Here is a 20,732-nt window from a genome sequence, read left to right as displayed (position 1 = left end):
GACTGGAATTGCATTGAAAGCATAGGAAAAGAGGCAGAACGTCCACAATGATGCACTTGGCCAAAAAGGGCGTATACGTTTTTTCCTGAATATATTCAGGAAAAAACGCATATGCCCTTTTTGGCCAACCAAGCAAGCTTGCAAAGGAAATCTGCACTACAATGAAGTCTCACTTCCCCCCGGTCAAAAGGGCCATCTGAAAAAAGTGTAAAATCCAGAAAGGCAGGACAGGCCATGGAGAACTGGGAGCCTTGTTATGCTGATGGGCGGGATGTAAATTGCCAACAACCACTCCGGAGAAGTGTATGGTGTTTCCTGAAACATCTAAAAAACAAAGCAACAGAACCTAGGGCACTTCCACTTATGGTCCTATAGCTTAGGGAAATTAAAATCAAAAACACACAGCCACCCCAAAGTTTGGGACGCCTCTGTTTACAAGAACCTCGTTTACAGTACAAGTTCAACATCGCAGAAAGTGAAAAATGGATAAAGAAGTTGTGGTATTTACTTACAAAGCAATATCACTCAGCAATGAAATCTGTGTCATCAGGCCCTTAGCAGCACAATGAGTGGATTCAGGTATGATGATTCTAACTGAAATAAGTCACACAGAAAAAGAAACATCATAAGATATCACTAATACACGGAATGTAAACTTGGCTACACAGGAACTGAATTACAGAACAGAACAGGGTCTCAAATTTAGAAAACCAACTTATGCTTGCTTAAGGGTAAAGGTGAGTTGGGGTGCTGCATAAAACCAGAGATTGAAATGAGCACAGATAAAGTTCCTTAAGTCAAATATGGAATAGACAAGAGCTACTCCTTGCTCAACGAAATGGACTCAACACCGCATATTAAACGCCTAAGAATGTACCTGACTAGTAAGTATCTTAAAACCTATGGATTGCTATGTCTCCGAAAGAGAATCAAGCATGTATACAGGGGCATAAACGCAGCAGTGATAGGATTGGAGAGGTTCGGTGAGCAAATGAAGACCCTTTGAAGTCATATTGCATGGTACCCATTACACGGGTCTCAACTCTCCAGGTTTAAGGTATTCTTCCTTCAGCTAAAACATGCATGTGGAACCCAGAGTATGATCAACCATGTGATCGGGAGACGTGTTCAAATATGTCTCAGTTTTCCTCCCCTGGTACTCGGGTGCAACATTCCAGACGCTTTACTAACACTCTCCCGACTTGGAGAGTCAGTCCCTTTAACCTCCTGTTTGGCCCAGTTTGCAATTTCTGCGGAAGATGAACAGGAATAGCGAGAATCAATGAGAGACTAGCTGGAGGTGTCTGGACGGGCAAATTTAACTCTCATTTCCCACCAGGAAGAGGAATTAACCAAAGGCTCAGCATGCCGGGCCGGAACAAGATTAGGGCCTGAAGCCATCCTGCGGTGTTGCGGCCAGGTCACAAGAAAGCGAGTTGAAGAAAGGAGCTCAGGGGCACTGTAATTCACAAACCTGCAGAGTTATAAATGACAGCTATCGTCCAAAAATAGACTGAAGTAAGGCTGCCAAGAGGACTTGAAAGCGGGGCAGAATTGCAGGAAACCGATTTCAGGAGGTAGACTGGAATTGCATTGAAAGCATAGGAAAAGAGGCAGAACGTCCACAATGATGCACTTGGCCAAAAAGGGCGTATGCGTTTTTTCCTGAATATATTCAGGAAAAAACGCATACGCCCTTTTTGGCCAACCAAGCAAGCTTGCAAAGGAAATCTGCACTACAATGAAGTCTCACTTCCCCCCGGTCAAAAGGGCCATCTGAAAAAAGTGTAAAATCCAGAAAGGCAACAGGCCATTGAGAACTGGGAGCCTTGTTATGCTGATGGGCGGGATGTAAAATGCCAACAGACACTCAGGAGAAGTGTATGGTGTTTCCTGAAACATCTAAAAAACAAAGCAACAGAACCTAGGGCACTTCCATTTATGGTCCTATAGCTTAGGGAAATTAAAATCAAAAAGACACAGCCACCCCAAAGTTTGGGACGCCTCCGTTTACAAGAACCTCCTTTACCGTACAAGTTCAATATCACAGAAAGTGAAAAATGGATAAAGAACTTGTGGTACTTACGTACAATGCAGTATCACTCAGCAATGAAATCTATGTCATCAGGCCCGTAGCAGCATAATGAGTGGATTCAGGTATGATGATTCTAACTGAAATAAGTCACACAGAAAAAGAAACATCATAAGATATCAGTAATACACGGAATGTAAACTTGGCTACACAGGAACTGCATTCCAAAACAGAACAGTGTCTCAAATTTAGAAAACCAACTTATGCTTGCTTAAGGGGAAAGGTGAGTTGGGGTGCTGCATAAAACCAGAGATTGAAATGAGCACAGATAAAGTTCCTTAAGCCAAATATGGAATAGACAAGAGCTACTCCTTGCTCAACGAAATGGACTCAACACCCCATATTAAACGCCTAAGAATGTACCTGACTAATAAGTATCTTAAAACCTATGGATTGCTATGTCTCCAAAAGAGAATCAAGCGTGTGTACAGGGGCATAAACGCAGCAGTGATAGGATTGGAGAGGTTCAGTGAGCAAATGAAGACCCTTTGAAGTCATATTGCATGGTACCCATTACACGGGTCTCAACTCTCCAGGTTTAAGGTATTCTTCCTTCAGCTAAAACATGCATGTGAAACCCAGAGTATGATCAACTATGTGAACGGGAGACGTGTTCAAATATGTCTCAGTTTTCCTCCCCTGGTACTCCGGTGCAACATTCCAGACGCTTTACTAACACTCTCCCCACTTGGAGAGTCAGCGCCTTTAACCTCCTGTTTGGCCCAGTTTTCAAATTCTGCGGAAGATGAACAGGAATAGCGAGAACCAATGAGAGGCTAGCTGGAGGTGTCTGGACGGGCAAATTTAACTCTCATTTCCCACCAAGAAGAGGAATTAACCAAAGGCTCAGCGTGCCGGGCCGGAACCAGATTAGGGCCTGAAGCCATCCTGCGGTGTTGCGGCCAGGTCACAAGAAAGCGAGTTGAAGAAAGGAGCTCAGGGGCACTGTAATTCACAAACGTGCAGAGTTATAAATGACAGCTATCGTCCAAAAATAGACTGAAGTAAGGCTGCCAAGAGGACTTGAAAGCGGGGCAGAATTGCAGGAAACCGATTTCAGGAGGTAGACTGGAATTGCATTGAAAGCATAGGAAAAGAGGCAGAACGTCCACAATGATGCACTTGGCCAAAAAGGGCGTATGCATTTTTTCCTGAATATATTCAGGAAAAAACGCATACGCCCTTTTTGGCCAACCAAGCAAGCTTGCAAAGGAAATCTGCACTACAATGAAGTCTCACTTCCCCCCGGTCAAAAGGGCCATCTGAAAAAAGTGTAAAATCCAGAAAGGCAGGACAGGCCATGGAGAACTGGGAGCCTTGTTATGCTGATGGGCGGGATGTACCTTGCCAAGAACCACTTGGGAGAAGTGTATGGTGTTTCCTGAAACAACTAAAAAACAAAGCAACAGAACCTAGGGCACTTCCACTTATGGTCCTATAGCTTAGGGAAATTAAAATGAAAAAGACATAGCCACCCCAAAGTTTGGAACGGCTCTGTTTACAAGAACCTCGTTTACAGTACAAGTTCAACATCGCAGAAAGTGAAAAATGGATAAAGAAGTTGTGGTATTTACTTACAAAGCAATATCTCTCAGCAATGAAATCTGTGTCATCAGGCCCTTAGCAGCACAATGAGTGGATTCAGGTATGATGATTCTAACTGAAATAAGTCACACAGAAAAAGAAACATCATAAGATATCAGTGATACACGGAATGTAAACTTGGCTACACAGGAACTGAATTACAGAACAGAACAGGGTCTCAAATTTAGAAAACTAACTTATGCTTGCTTAAGGGTAAAGGTGAGTTGGGGTGCTGCATAAAACCAGAGATTGAAATGAGCACAGATAAAGTTCCTTAAGCCAAATATGGAATAGACAAGAGCTACTCCTTGCTCAATGAAATGGACTCAACACCGCATATTAAATGCTTAAGAATGTACCTGACTAGTAAGTATCTTAAAACCTATGGATTCCTATGTCTCCGAAAGAGAATCAAGCATGTGTACAGGGGCATAAACGCAGCAGTGATAGGATTGGAGAGGTTCGTGAGCAAATGAAGACCCTTTGAAGTCATATTGCATGGTACCCATTCCACGGGTTTCAACTACCCAGGTTTAAGGTATTCTTCCTTCAGCTAAAACATGCATGTGGAACCTAGAGTATGATCAACCATGTGATCGGGAGACGTGTTCAAATATGTCTCAGTTTTCGTACCCTGGTACTCGGGTGCAAAATTCCAGATGCTTTACTAACACTCTCCCCACTTGGAGAGTCAGTCCCTTTAACCTCCTGTTTGGCCCAGTTTGCAATTTCTGTGGAAGATGAACAGGAATAGCGAGAACCAATGAGAGGCTAGCTGGAGGTGTCTGGATGGGCAAATTTAACTCTCATTTCCCACCAGGAAGAGGAATTAACCAAAGGCTCAGCGTGCCGTGCCAGAACCAGATTAGGGCCTGAAGACATCCTGCGGTGTTGCGGCCAGGTCACAAGAAAGCGAGTTGAAGAAAGGAGCTCAGGGGCGCTGTAATTCACAAACCTGCAGAGTTATAAATGACAGCTATCGTCCAAAAATAGACTGAAGTAAGGCTGCCAAGAGGACTTGAAAGCGGGGCAGAATTGCAGGAAACCGATTTCAGGAGGTAGACTGGAATTGCATTGAAAGCATAGGAAAAGAGGCAGAACGTCCACAATGATGCATTTGGCCAAAAAGGGAGTATGCGTTTTTTCCTGAATATATTCAGGAAAAAACGCATACGCCGTTTTTGGCCAACCAAGCAAGCTTGCAAAGGAAATCTGCACTACAATGAAGTCTCACTTCTCCCCGGTCAAAAGGGCCATCTGAAAAAAGTGTAAAATCCAGAAAGGCAACAGGCCATTGAGAACTGGGAGCCTTGTTATGCTGATGGGCGGGATGTAAATTGCAAACAGACACTCAGGAGAAGTGTATGGTGTTTCCAGAAACATCTAAAAAACAAAGCAACAGAACCTAGGGCACTTCCATTTATGGTCCTATAGCTTAGGGAAATTAAAATCAAAAAGACACAGCCACCCCAAAGTTTGGGACGCCTCCGTTTACAAGAACCTCCTTTACCGTACAAGTTCAATATCACAGAAAGTGAAAAATGGATAAAGAACTTGTGGTACTTACGTACAATGCAGTATCACTCAGCAATGAAATCTATGCCATCAGGCCCGTAGCAGCATAATGAGTGGATTCAGGTACGATGATTCTAACTGAAATAAGTCACACAGAAAAAGAAACATCATAAGATATCAGTAATACACGGAATGTAAAGTTGGCTACACAGGAACTGCATTCCAAAACAGAACAGTGTCTCAAAATTAGAAAACCAACTTATGCTTGCTTAAGGGGAAAGGTGAGTTGGGGTGCTGCATAAAACCAGAGACTGAAATGAGCACAGATAAAGTTCCTTAAGCCAAATATGGAATAGACAAGAGCTACTCCTTGCTCAACGAAATGGACTCAACACCGCATATTAAACGCCTAAGAATGTACCTGTCTAGTAAGTATCTTAAAACCTATGGATTGCTATGTCTCCGAAAGAGAATCAAGCATGTGTACAGGGGCATAAACGCAGCAGTGATAGGATTGGAGAGGTTCGGTGAGCAAATGAAGACCCTTTGAAGTCATATTGCATGGTACCCATTCCACGGGTTTCAACTACCCAGGTTTTAGGTATTCTTCCTTCAGCTAAAACATGCATGTGGAACCCAGAGTATGATCAACCATGTGATCGGGAGACGTGTTCAAATATGTCTCCGTTTTCCTCCCCTGGTACTCGGGTGCAACATTCCAGACGCTTTACTAACACTCTCTCGACTTGGAGAGTCAGTCCCTTTAACCTCCTGTTTGGCACAGTTTGCAATTTCTGCGGAAGATGAACAGGAATAGCGAGAACCAATGAGAGGCTAGCTGGAGGTGTCTGGACGGGCAAATTTAACTCTCATTTCCCACCAAGAAGAGGAATTAACCAAAGGCTCAGCGTGCCGGGCCGGAACCAGATTAGGGCCTGAAGCCATCCTGCGGTGTTGCGGCCAGGTCACAAGAAAGCGAGTTGAAGAAAGGAGCTCAGGGGCACTGTAATTCACAAACCTGCAGAGTTATAAATGACAGCTATCGTCCAAAAATAGACTGAAGTAAGGCTGCCAAGAGGACTTGAAAGCGGGGCAGAATTGCAGGAAACCGATTTCAGGAGGTAGACTGGAATTGCATTGAAAGCATAGGAAAAGAGGCAGAACGTCCACAATGATGCACTTGGCCAAAAAGGGCGTATGCGTTTTTTCCTGAATATATTCAGGAAAAAACGCATACGCCCTTTTTGGCCAACCAAGCAAGCTTGCAAAGGAAATCTGCACTACAATGAAGTCTCACTTCCCCCCGGTCAAAAGGGCCATCTGAAAAAAGTGTAAAATCCAGAAAGGCAGGACAGGCCATGGAGAACTGGGAGCCTTGTTATGCTGATGAGCGGGATGTAAATTGCCAAGAACCACTTGGGAGACGTGTATGGTGTTTCCTGAAACAACTAAAAAACAAAGCAACAGAACCTAGGGCACTTCCACTTATGGTCCTATAGCTTAGGGAAATTAAAATCAAAAAGACACAGCCACCCCAAAGCTTGGAACGGCTCTGTTTACAAGAACCTCGTTTACAGTACAAGTTCAACATCGCAGAAAGTGAAAAATGGATAAAGAAGTTGTGGTATTTACTTACAAAGCAATATCACTCAGCAATGAAATCTGTGTCATCAGGCCCTTAGCAGCACAATGAGTGGATTCAGGTATGATGATCCTAACTGAAATAAGTCACACAGAAAAAGAAACATCATAAGATATCAGTAATACACGGAATGTAAACTTGGCTACACAGGAACTGAATTACAGAACAGAACAGGGTCTCAAATTTAGAAAACCAACTTATGCTTGCTTAAGGGTAAAGGTGAGTTGGGGTGCTGCATAAAACCAGAGATTGAAATGAGCACAGATAAAGTTTCTTAAGTCAAATATGAAATAGACAAGAGCTACTCCTTGCTCAATGAAATGGACTCAACACCGCATATTAAACGCCTAAGAATGTACCTGACTAGTAAGTATCTTAAAACCTATGGATTGCTATGTCTCCGAAAGAGAATCAAGCATGTGTACAGGGGCATAAACGCAGCAGTGATAGGATTGGAGAGGTTTGGTGAGCAAATGAAGACCCTTTGAAGTCATATTGCATGGTACCCATTACACGGGGCTTAACTCTCCAGGTTTAAGGTATTCTTCCTTCAGCTAAAACATGCATGTGGAACCCAAGTATGATCAACCATGTGAACGGGAGACGTGTTCAAATATGTCTCAGTTTTCCTCCCCTGGTACTCGGGTGCAACATTCCAGACGCTTTACTAACACTCTCCCCACTTGGAGAGTCAGCGCCTTTAACCTCCTGTTTGGCCCAGTTTGCAATTTCTGCGGAAGATGAACAGGAATAGCGAGAACCAATGAGAGACTAGCTGGAGGTGTCTGGACGGGCAAATTTAACTCTCATTTCCCACCAGGAAGAGGAAATAACCAAAGGCTCAGCGTGCCGTGCCGGAACCAGATTAGGGCCTGAAGCCATCCTGCGGTGTTGTGGCCAGGTCACAAGAAAGCGAGTTGAAGAAAGGAGCTCAGGGGCACTGTAATTCACAAACCTGCAGAGTTATAAATGACAGCTATCGTCCAAAAATAGACTGAAGTAAGGCTGCCAAGAGGACTTGAAAGCGGGGCAGAATTGCAGGAAACCGATTTCAGGAGGTAGACTGGAATTGCATTGAAAGCATAGGAAAAGAGGCAGAACGTCCACAATGATGCACTTGGCCAAAAAGGGCGTATGCGTTTTTTCCTGAATATATTCAGGAAAAAACGCATACGCCCTTTTTGGCCAACCAGGCAAGTTTGCAAAGGAAATCTGCACTACAATGAAGTCTCACTTCCCCCCGGTCAAAAGGGCCATCTGAAAAAAGTGTAAAATCCAGAAAGGCAGGACAGGCCATGGAGAACTGGGAGCCTTGTTATGCTGATGGGCGGGATGTAAATTGCCAACAACCACTCGGGAGAAGTGTATGGTGTTTCCTGAAACATCTAAAAAACAAAGCAACAGAACCTAGGGCACTTCCACTTATGGTCCTATAGCTTAGGGAAATTAAAATCAAAAAGACACAGCCACCCCAAAGTTTGGAACGGCTCTGTTTACAAGAACCTCGTTTACAGTACAAGTTCAACATTGCAGAAAGTGAAAAATGGATAAAGAAGTTGTGGTATTTACTTACAAAGCAATATCACTCAGAAATGAAATCTGGGTCAAAAGGCCCTTAGCAGCACAATGAGTGGATTCAGGTATGATGATTCTAACTGAAATAAGTCACACAGAAAAAGAAACATCATAAGATATCACTAATACACGGAATGGAAACTTGGCTACACAGGAACTGAATTACAGAACAGAACAGGGTCTCCAATTTAGAAAACCAACTTATGCTTGCTTAAGGGTAAAGGTGAGTTGGGGTGCTGCATAAAACCAGAGATTGAAATGAGCACAGATAAAGTTCCTTAAGTCAAATATGGAATAGACAAGAGCTACTCCTTGCTCAACGAAATGGACTCAACACCCCATATTAAACGCCTAAGAATGTACCTGACTAGTAAGTATCTTAAAACCTATGGATTGCTATGTCTCCGAAAGAGAATCAAGCATGTGTACAGGGGCATAAACGCAGCAGTGATAGGATTGGAGAGGTTCGGTGAGCAAATGAAGACCCTTTGAAGTCATATTGCATGGTACCCATTCCACGGGTCTTAACTCTCCAGCTTTAATGTATTCTTCCTTCAGCTAAAACATGCATGTGGAACCCAAGTATGATCAACCATGTGAACGGGAGATGTGTTCAAATATGTCTCAGTTTTCCTCCCCTGGTACTCGGGTGCAACATTCCAGACGCTTTACTAACACTCTCCCCACTTGGAGAGTCAGCGCCTTTAACCTCCTGTTTGGCCCAGTTTGCAATTTCTGCGGAAGATGAACAGGAATAGCGAGAACCAATGAGAGGCTAGCTGGAGGTGTCTGGACGGGCAAATTTAACTCTCATTTCCGACCAGGAAGAGGAAATAACCAAAGGCTCAGCGTGCCGTGCCGGAACCAGATTAGGGCCTGAAGCCATCCTGCGGTGTTGCGGCCAGCTCAAAAGAAAGCGAGTTGAAGAAAGGAGTTCAGGGGCACTGTAATTCACAAACCTGCAGAGTTATAAATGACAGCTATCGTCCAAAAATAGACTGAAGTAAGGCTGCCAAGAGGACTTGAAAGCGGGGCAGAATTGCAGGAAACCGATTTCAGGAGGTAGACTGGAATTGCATTGAAAGCATAGGAAATGAGGCAGAACGTCCACAATGATGCACTTGGCCAAAAAGGGCGTATGCGTTTTTTCCTGAATATATTCAGGAAAAAACGCATACGCCCTTTTTGGCCAACCAAGCAAGCTTGCAAAGGAAATCTGCACTACAATGAAGTCTCACTTCCCCCCGGTCAAAAGGGCCATTTGAAAAAAGTGTAAAATCCAGAAAGGCAGGACAGGCCATGGAGAACTAGGAGCCTTGTTATGCTGATGGGCGGGATGTAAATTGCCAACAGACACTCGGGAGAAGTGTATGGTGTTTCCTGAAACATCTAAAAAACAAAGCAACAGAGCCTAGGGCACTTCCACTTATGGTCCTATAGCTTAGGGAAATTAAAGTCAAAAAGACACAGCCACCCCAAAGTTTGGAACGGCTCTGTTTACAAGAACCTCGTTTACAGTACAAGTTCAACATCGCAGAAAGTGAAAAATGGATAAAGAAGTTGTGGTATTTACTTACAAAGCAATATCACTCAGCAATGAAATCTATGTCATCAGGCCCTTAGCATCACAATGAGTGGATTCAGGTATGATCATTCTAACTGAAATAAGTCACACAGAAAAGAAACATCATAAGATATCAGTAATACACGGAATGTAAACTTGGCTACACAGGAACTGAATTACAGAACAGAACAGGGTCTCAAATTTAGAAAACCAACTTATTCTTGCTTAAGGGTAAAGGTGAGTTGGGGTGCTGCATAAAACCAGAGATTGAAATGAGCAAAGATAAAGTTCCTTAAGTCAAATATGGAATAGACAAGAGCTACTCCTTGCTCAACGAAATGGACTCAACACCGCATATTAAACGCCTAAGAATGTACCTGACTAGTAAGTATCTTAAAACCTATGGATTGCTATGTCTCCGAAAGAGAATCAAGCATGTGTACAGGGGCATAAACGCAGCAGTGATAGGATTGGAGAGGTTCGGTGAGCAAATGAAGACCCTTTGAAGTCATATTGCATGGTACGCATTACACGGGTCTCAACCCTCCAGGTTTAATGTATTCTTCCTTCAGCTAAAACATGCATTTGGAACCTAGAGTATGATCAACCATGTGATCGGGAGACGTGTTCAAATATGTCTCAGTTTTCCTCCCCTGGTACTCGGGTGCAACATTCCAGACGCTTTACTAACACTCTCCCCACTTGGAGAGTCAGCGCCTTTAACCTCCTGTTTGGCCCAGTTTGCAATTTCTGCGGAAGATGAACAGGAATAGCGAGAACCAATGAGAGGCTAGCTGGAGGTGTCTGGACGGGCAAATTTAACTCTCATTTCCCACCAGGAAGAGGAAATAACCAAAGGCTCAGCGTGCCGTACCGGAACCAGATTAGGGCCTGAAGCCATCCTGCGGTGTTGCGGCCAGCTCAAAAGAAAGCGAGTTGAAGAAAGGAGCTCAGGGGCACTGTAATTCACAAACCTGCAGAGTTATAAATGACAGCTATCGTCCAAAAATACACTGAAGTAAGGCTGCCAAGAGGACTTGAAAGCGGGGCAGAATTGCAGGAAACCGATTTCAGGAGGTAGACTGGAATTGCATTGAAAGCATAGGAAAAGAGGCAGAACGTCCACAATGATGCACTTGGCCAAAAAGGGCGTATGCGTTTTTTCCTGAATATATTCAGGAAAAAACGCATACGCCCTTTTTGGCCAACCAAGCAAGCTTGCAAAGGAAATCTGCACTACAATGAAGTCTCACTTCCCCCCGGTCAAAAGGGCCATCTGAAAAAAGTGTAAAATCCAGAAAGGCAGGACAGGCCATGGACAACTGGGAGCCTTGTTATGCTGATGGGCGGGATGTAAATTGCCAACAGACACTCGGGAGAAGTGTATGGTGTTTCCTGAAACATCTAAAAAACAAAGCAACAGAGCCTAGGGCACTGCCACTTATGGTCCTATAGCTTAGGGAAATTAAAATCAAAAAGACACAGCCACCCCAAAGTTTGGAACGGCTCTGTTTACAAGAACCTCGTTTACAGTACAAGTTCAACATCGCAGAAAGTGAAAAATGGATAAAGAAGTTGTGGTATTTACTTACAAAGCAATATCACTCAGCAATGAAATCTGTGTCATCAGGCCCGTAGCAGCACAATGAGTAGATTCAGGTACGATGATTCTAACTGAAATAAGTCACACAGAAAAAGAAACATCATAAGATATCACTAATACACGGAATGTAAACTTGGCTACACAGGAACTGCATTCCAAAACAGAACAGGGTCTCAAATTTAGAAAACCAACTTATGCTTGCTTAAGGGGAAAGGTGAGTTGGGGTGCTGCATAAAACCAGAGATTGAAATGAGCACAGATAAAGTTCCTTAAGCCAAATATGGAATAGACAAGAGCTACTCCTTGCTCAACGAAATGGACTCAAAACCCCATATTAAACCCCTAAGAATGTACCTGACTAGTAAGTATCTTAAAACCTATGGATTGCTATGTCTCCAAAAGAGAATCAAGCGTGTGTACAGGGGAATAAACCCAGCAGTGATAGGATTGGAGAGGTTCGGTGAGCAAATGAAGACCCTTTGAAGTCATATTGCATGGTACCCATTACACGGGTCTCAACTCTCCAGGTTTAAGGTATTCTTCCTTCAGCTAAAACATGCATGTGGAACCCAGAGTATGATCAACCATGTGAACGGGAGACGTGTTCAAATATGTCTCAGTTTTCCTCCCCTGGTACTCGGGTGCAACATTCCAGACGCTTTACTAACACTCTCCCGACTTGGAGAGTCAGTCCCTTTAACCTCCTGTTTGGCCCAGTTTGCAATTTCTGCGGAAGATGAACAGGAATAGCGAGAACCAATGAGAGGCTAGCTGGAGGTGTCTGGACGGGCAAATTTAACTCTCATTTCCCACCAGGAAGAGGAATTAACCAAAGGCTCAGCATGCCGGGCCGGAACCAGATTAGGGCCTGAAGCCATCCTGCGGTGTTGCGGCCAGGTCACAAGAAAGCGAGTTGAAGAAAGGAGCTCAGGGGCACTGTAATTCACAAACCTGCAGAGTTATAAATGACAGCTATCGTCCAAAAATAGACTGAAGTAAGGCTGCCAAGAGGACTTGAAAGCGGGGCAGAATTGCAGGAAACCGATTTCAGGAGGTAGACTGGAATTGCATTGAAAGCATAGGAAAAGAGGCAGAACGTCCACAATGATGCACTTGGCCAAAAAGGGCGTATGCGTTTTTTCCTGAATATATTCAGGAAAAAACGCATACGCCCTTTTTGGCCAACCAAGCAAGCTTGCAAAGGAAATCTGCACTACAATGAAGTCTCACTTCCCCCCGGTCAAAAGGGCCATCTGAAAAAAGTGTAAAATCCAGAAAGGCAGGACAGGCCATGGAGAACTGGGAGCCTTGTTATGCTGATGGACGGGATGTAAATTGCCAACAACCACTCGGGAGAAGTGTATGGTGTTTCCTGAAACATCTAAAAAACAAAGCAACAGAACCTAGGGCACTTCCACTTATGGTCCTATAGCTTAGGGAAATTAAAATCAAAAAGACACAGCCACCCCAAAGTTTGGAACGGCTCTGTTTACAAGAACCTCGTTTACAGTACAAGTTCAACATCGCAGAAAGTGAAAAATGGATAAAGAAGTTGTGGTATTTACTTACAAAGCAATATCACTCAGCAATGAAATCTGTGTCATCAGGCCCTTAGCAGCACAATGAGTGGATTCAGGTATGATGATTCTAACTGAAGTAAGTCACACAGAAAAAGAAACATCATAAGATATCAGTAATACACGGAATGTAAACTTGGCTACACAGGAACTGAATTACAGAACAGAACAGGGTCTCAAATTTAGAAAACCAACTTATGCTTGCTTAAGGGGAAAGGTGAGTTGGGGTGCTGCATAAAACCAGAGATTGAAATGAGCACAGATAAAGTTCCTTAAGTCAAATATAGAATAGACAAGAGCTACTCCTTGCTCAACGAAATGGACTCAACACCGCATATTAAACGCCTAAGAATGTACCTGATTAGTAAGTATCGTAAAACCTATGGATTGCTATGTCTCCAAAAGAGAATCAAGCATGTGTACAGGGGCATAAACGCAGCAGTGATAGGATTGGAGAGGTTCCGTGAGCAAATGAAGACCCTTTGAAGTCATATTGCATGGTACCCCTTACACGGGTCTCAACTCTCCAGGTTTAAGGTATTCTTCCTTCAGCTAAAACATGCATGTGGATCCCAAGTATGATCAACCATGTGAACGGGAGACGTGTTCAAATATGTCTCAGTTTTCCTCCCCTGGTACTCGGGTGCAACATTCCAGACGCTTTACTAACACTCTCCCCACTTGTAGAGTCAGCGCCTTTAACCTCCTGTTTGGCCCAGTTTGCAATTTCTGCGGAAGATGAACAGGAATAGCGAGAACCAATGAGAGGCTAGCTGGAGGTGTCTGGACGGGCAAATTTAACTCTCATTTCCCACCAGGAAGAGGAAATAACCAAAGGCTCAGCGTGCCGTACCGGAACCAGATTAGGGCCTGAAGCCATCCTGCGGTGTTGCGGCCAGCTCAAAAGAAAGCGAGTTGAAGAAAGGAGCTCAGGGGCACTGTAATTCACAAACCTGCAGAGTTATAAATGACAGCTATCGTCCAAAAATATACTGAAGTAAGGCTGCCAAGAGGACTTGAAAGCGGGGCAGAATTGCAGGAAACCGATTTCAGGAGGTAGACTGGAATTGCATTGAAAGCATAGGAAAAGAGGCAGAACGTCCACAATGATGCATTTGGCCAAAAAGGGCGTATGCGTTTTTTCCTGAATATATTCAGGAAAAAACGCATACGCCCTTTTTGGCCAACCAAGCAAGCTTGCAAAGGAAATCTGCACTACAATGAAGTCTCACTTCCCCCCGGTCAAAAGGGCCATCTGAAAACAGTGTAAAATCCAGAAAGGCAGGACAGGCCATGGAGAACTGGGAGCCTTGTTATGCTGATGGGCGGGATGTAAATTGCCAACAACCACTCGGGAGAAGTGTATGGTGTTTCCTAAAACATCTAAAAAACAAAGCAACAGAACCTAGGGCACTTCCACTTATGGTCCTATAGCTTAGGGAAATTAAAATCAAAAAGACACAGCCACCCCAAAGTTTGGAACGGCTCTGTTTACAAGAACCTCGTTTACAGTACAAGTTCAACATCGCAGAAAGTGAAAAATGGATAAAGAAGTTGTGGTATTTACTTACAAAGCAATATCACTCAGCAATGAAATCTGTGTCATCAGGCCCTTAGCATCACAATGAGTGGCTTCAGGTATGATGATTCTAACTGAAGTAAGTCACACAGAAAAAGAAACATCATAAGATATCAGTAATACACGGAATGTAAACTTGGCTACACAGGAACTGAATTACAGAACAGAACAGGGTCTCAAATTTAGAAAACCAACTTATGCTTGCTTAAGGGGAAAGGTGAGTTGGGGTGCTGCATAAAACCAGAGATTGAAATGAGCACAGATAAAGTTCCTTAAGCCAAATATGGAATAGACAAGAGCTACTCCGTGCTCAACAAAATGGACTCAACACCGCATATTAAACGCCTAAGAATGTACCTGACTTGTAAGTATCTTAAAACCTATGGATTGCTATGTCTCCGAAAGAGAATCAAGCATGTGTACAGGGGCATAAACGCAGCAGTGATAGGATTGGAGAGGTTCGGTGATCAAATGAAGACCCTTTGAAGTCATATTGCATGGTACCCATTCCACGGGTTTCAACTACCCAGGTTTAAGGTATTCTTCCTTCAGCTAAAACATGCATGTGGAACCTAGAGTATGATCAACCATGTGATCGGGAGACGTGTTCAAATATGTCTCAGTTTTCGTACGCTGGTACTTGGGTCCAACATTCCAGACGCTTTACTAACACTCTCCCCACTTGGAGAGTCAGTCCCTTTAACCTCCTGTTTGACCCAGTTTGCAATTTCTGCGGAAGATGAACAGGAATAGTGAGAACCAATGAGAGACTAGCTGGAGGTGTCTGGACGGGCAAATTTAACTCTCATTTCCCACCAGGAAGAGGAATTAACCAAAGGCTCAGCGTGCCGTGCCGGAACCAGATTAGGGCCTGAAGCCATCCTGCGGTGTTGCGGCCAGGTCACAAGAAAGCGAGTTGAAGAAAGGAGCTCAGGGGCACTGTAATTCACAAACCTGCAGAGTTATAAATGACAGCTATCGTCCAAAAATAGACTGAAGTAAGGCTGCCAAGAGGACTTGAAAGCGGGGCAGAATTGCAGGAAACCGATTTCAGGAGGTAGACTGGAATTGCATTGAAAGCATAGGAAAAGAGGCAGAACGTCCACAATGATGCACTTGGCCAAAAAGGGCGTATGCGTTTTTTCCTGAATATATTCAGGAAAAAACGCATACGCCCTTTTTGGCCAACCAAGCAAGCTTGCAAAGGAAATCTGCACTACAGTGAAGTCTCACTTCCCCCCCGGTCAAAAGGGCCATCTGAAAAAAGTGTAAAATCCAGAAAGGCAACAGGCCATTGAGAACTGGGAGCCTTGTTATGCTGATGGGCGGGATGTAAATTGCCAACAGACACTTGGGAGAAGTGTATGGTGTTTCCTGAAACATCTAAAAAACAAAGCAACAGAGCCTAGGGCACTTCCACTTATGGTCCTATAGCTTAGGGAAATTAAAATCAAAAAGACACAGCCACCCCAAAGTTTGGAACGGCTCTGTTTACAAGAACCTCGTTTACAGTACAAGTTCAACATCCCAGAAAGTGAAAAATGGATAAAGAACTTGTGGTACTTACGTACAATGCAGTATCACTCAGCAATGAAATCTATGTCATCAGGCCCTTAGCATCACAATGAGTGGATTCAGGTATGATGATTCTAACTGAAATAAGTCACACAGAAAAAGAAACATCATAAGATATCAGTAATACACGGAATGTAAACTTGGCTACACAGGAACTGAATTACAGAACAGAACAGGGTCTCAAATTTAGAAAACCAACTTATGCTTGCTTAAGGGTAAAGGTGAGTTGGGGTGCTGCATAAAACCAGAGATTGAAATGAGCACAGATAAAGTTCCTTAAGTCAAATATGGAATAGACAAGAGCTACTCCTTGCTCAACGAAATGGACTCAACACCGCATATTAAACGCCTAAGAATGTACCTGACTAGTAAGTATCTTAAAACCTATGGATTGCTATGTCTCCAAAAGAGAATCAAGCATGTGTACAGGGGCATAAACGCAGCAGTGATAGGATTGGAGAGGTTTGGTGAGCAAATGAAGACCCTTTGAAGTCATATTGCATGGTACCCATTACACGGGGCTTAACTCTCCAGGTTTAAGGTATTCTTCCTTCAGCTAAAACATGCATGTGGAACCCAAGTATGATCAACCATGTGAACGGGAGACGTGTTCAAATATGTCTCAGTTTTCCTCCCCTGGTACTCGGGTGCAACATTCCAGACGCTTTACTAACACTCTCCCCACTTGGAGAGTCAGCGCCTTTAACTTCCTGTTTGGCCCAGTTTGCAATTTCTGCGGAAGATGAACAGGAATAGCGAGAACCAATGAGAGACTAGCTGGAGGTGTCTGGACGAGCAAATTTAACTCTCATTTCCCACCAGGAAGAGGAAATAACCAAAGGATCAGCGTGCCATGCCGGAACCAGATTAGGGCCTGATGCCATCCTGCGGTGTTGCGGCCAGGTCACAAGAAAGCGAGTTGAAGAAAGGAGCTCAGGGGCACTGTAATTCACAAAGCTGCAGAGTTATAAATGACAGCTATCGTCCAAAAATAGACTGAAGTAAGGCTGCCAAGAGGACTTGAAAGCAGGGCAGAATTGCAGGAAACCGATTTCAGGAGGTAGACTGGAATTGCATTGAAAGCATAGGAAAAGAGGCAGAAAGTCCACAATGATGCACTTGGCCAAAAAGGGCGTATGCGTTTTTTCCTGAATATATTCAGGAAAAAACGCATACGCCCTTTTTGGCCAACCAAGCAAGTTTGCAAAGGAAATCTGCACTACAATGAAGTCTCACTTCCCCCCGGTCAAAAGGGCCATCTGAAAAAAGTGTAAAATCCAGAAAGGCAGGACAGGCCATGGAGAACTGGGAGCCTTGTTATGCTGATGGGCGGGATGTAAATTGCCAACAGACACTTGGGAGAAGTGTATGGTGTTTCCTGAAACATCTAAAAAACAAAGCAACAGAGCCTAGGGCACTTCCACTTATGGTCCTATAGCTTAGGGAAATTAAAATCAAAAAGACACAGCCACCCCAAAGTTTGGAACGGCTCTGTTTACAAGAACCTCGTTTACAGTACAAGTTCAACATCGCAGAAAGTGAAAAATGGATAAAGAAGTTGTGGTATTTACTTACAAAGCAATATCTCTCAGCAATGAAATCTGTGTCATCAGGCCCTTAGCAGCACAATGAGTGGATTCAGGTATGATGATTCTAACTGAAATAAGTCACACAGAAAAAGAAACATCATAAGATATCAGTGATACACGGAATGTAAACTTGGCTACACAGGAACTGAATTACAGAACAGAACAGGGTCTCAAATTTAGAAAACTAACTTATGCTTGCTTAAGGGTAAAGGTGAGTTGGGGTGCTGCATAAAACCAGAGATTGAAATGAGCACAGATAAAGTTCCTTAAGCCAAATATGGAATAGACAAGAGCTACTCCTTGCTCAATGAAATGGACTCAACACCGCATATTAAATGCTTAAGAATGTACCTGACTAGTAAGTATCTTAAAACCTATGGATTCCTATGTCTCCGAAAGAGAATCAAGCATGTGTACAGGGGCATAAACGCAGCAGTGATAGGATTGGAGAGGTTCGTGAGCAAATGAAGACCCTTTGAAGTCATATTGCATGGTACCCATTCCACGGGTTTCAACTACCCAGGTTTAAGGTATTCTTCCTTCAGCTAAAACATGCATGTGGAACCTAGAGTATGATCAACCATGTGATCGGGAGACGTGTTCAAATATGTCTCAGTTTTCGTACCCTGGTACTCGGGTGCAACATTCCAGATGCTTTACTAACACTCTCCCCACTTGGAGAGTCAGTCCCTTTAACCTCCTGTTTGGCCCAGTTTGCAATTTCTGTGGAAGATGAACAGGAATAGCGAGAACCAATGAGAGGCTAGCTGGAGGTGTCTGGATGGGCAAATTTAACTCTCATTTCCCACCAGGAAGAGGAATTAACCAAAGGCTCAGCGTGCCGTGCCAGAACCAGATTAGGGCCTGAAGACATCCTGCGGTGTTGCGGCCAGGTCACAAGAAAGCGAGTTGAAGAAAGGAGCTCAGGGGCGCTGTAATTCACAAACCTGCAGAGTTATAAATGACAGCTATCGTCCAAAAATAGACTGAAGTAAGGCTGCCAAGAGGACTTGAAAGCGGGGCAGAATTGCAGGAAACCGATTTCAGGAGGTAGACTGGAATTGCATTGAAAGCATAGGAAAAGAGGCAGAACGTCCACAATGATGCATTTGGCCAAAAAGGGAGTATGCGTTTTTTCCTGAATATATTCAGGAAAAAACGCATACGCCGTTTTTGGCCAACCAAGCAAGCTTGCAAAGGAAATCTGCACTACAATGAAGTCTCACTTCTCCCCGGTCAAAAGGGCCATCTGAAAAAAGTGTAAAATCCAGAAAGGCAACAGGCCATTGAGAACTGGGAGCCTTGTTATGCTGATGGGCGGGATGTAAATTGCAAACAGACACTCAGGAGAAGTGTATGGTGTTTCCAGAAACATCTAAAAAACAAAGCAACAGAACCTAGGGCACTTCCATTTATGGTCCTATAGCTTAGGGAAATTAAAATCAAAAAGACACAGCCACCCCAAAGTTTGGGACGCCTCCGTTTACAAGAACCTCCTTTACCGTACAAGTTCAATATCACAGAAAGTGAAAAATGGATAAAGAACTTGTGGTACTTACGTACAATGCAGTATCACTCAGCAATGAAATCTATGCCATCAGGCCCGTAGCAGCATAATGAGTGGATTCAGGTACGATGATTCTAACTGAAATAAGTCACACAGAAAAAGAAACATCATAAGATATCAGTAATACACGGAATGTAAAGTTGGCTACACAGGAACTGCATTCCAAAACAGAACAGTGTCTCAAAATTAGAAAACCAACTTATGCTTGCTTAAGGGGAAAGGTGAGTTGGGGTGCTGCATAAAACCAGAGACTGAAATGAGCACAGATAAAGTTCCTTAAGCCAAATATGGAATAGACAAGAGCTACTCCTTGCTCAACGAAATGGACTCAACACCGCATATTAAACGCCTAAGAATGTACCTGACTAGTAAGTATCTTAAAACCTATGGATTGCTATGTCTCCGAAAGAGAATCAAGCATGTGTACAGGGGCATAAACGCAGCAGTGATAGGATTGGAGAGGTTCGGTGAGCAAATGAAGACCCTTTGAAGTCATATTGCATGGTACCCATTCCACGGGTTTCAACTACCCAGGTTTTAGGTATTCTTCCTTCAGCTAAAACATGCATGTGGAACCCAGAGTATGATCAACCATGTGATCGGGAGACGTGTTCAAATATGTCTCCGTTTTCCTCCCCTGGTACTCGGGTGCAACATTCCAGACGCTTTACTAACACTCTCTCGACTTGGAGAGTCAGTCCCTTTAACCTCCTGTTTGGCACAGTTTGCAATTTCTGCGGAAGATGAACAGGAATAGCGAGAACCAATGAGAGGCTAGCTGGAGGTGTCTGGACGGGCAAATTTAACTCTCATTTCCCACCAAGAAGAGGAATTAACCAAAGGCTCAGCGTGCCGGGCCGGAACCAGATTAGGGCCTGAAGCCATCCTGCGGTGTTGCGGCCAGGTCACAAGAAAGCGAGTTGAAGAAAGGAGCTCAGGGGCACTGTAATTCACAAACCTGCAGAGTTATAAATGACAGCTATCGTCCAAAAATAGACTGAAGTAAGGCTGCCAAGAGGACTTGAAAGCGGGGCAGAATTGCAGGAAACCGATTTCAGGAGGTAGACTGGAATTGCATTGAAAGCATAGGAAAAGAGGCAGAACGTCCACAATGATGCACTTGGCCAAAAAGGGCGTACGCGTTTTTTCCTGAATATATTCAGGAAAAAACGCATACGCCCTTTTTGGCCAACCAAGCAAGCTTGCAAAGGAAATCTGCACTACAATGAAGTCTCACTTCCCCCCGGTCAAAAGGGCCATCTGAAAAAAG

The 20,732-nt window shown here is 43.8% G+C and overlaps 1 long non-coding RNA gene across 3 annotated transcripts in view; it reads right to left on the bottom strand.

Moving 5' to 3' along the window:
• Positions 1–2,122: 2,122 nt before the first annotated feature.
• LOC307181236 overlaps positions 2,123–20,732 on the bottom strand; it is a 1,179,595-nt gene continuing 1,160,985 nt past the window's right edge. For all 3 annotated transcript variants that reach the window (XR_013826187.1, XR_013826188.1, XR_013826189.1), the window contains one exon: positions 2,123–2,172. This is a non-coding gene — a long non-coding RNA (uncharacterized lncRNA). The remainder of the gene's footprint in view (positions 2,173–20,732) is intronic.

The sequence above is a fragment of the Stenella coeruleoalba genome (assembly GCF_951394435.1).
Source record: "Stenella coeruleoalba genome assembly, contig: scaffold_98, whole genome shotgun sequence".
Taxonomy (NCBI): Eukaryota; Metazoa; Chordata; class Mammalia; order Artiodactyla; family Delphinidae; genus Stenella; species Stenella coeruleoalba.
Note: the sequence above shows the minus strand (reverse complement) of the source record. Positions and strands in the feature narration are given on the sequence as shown.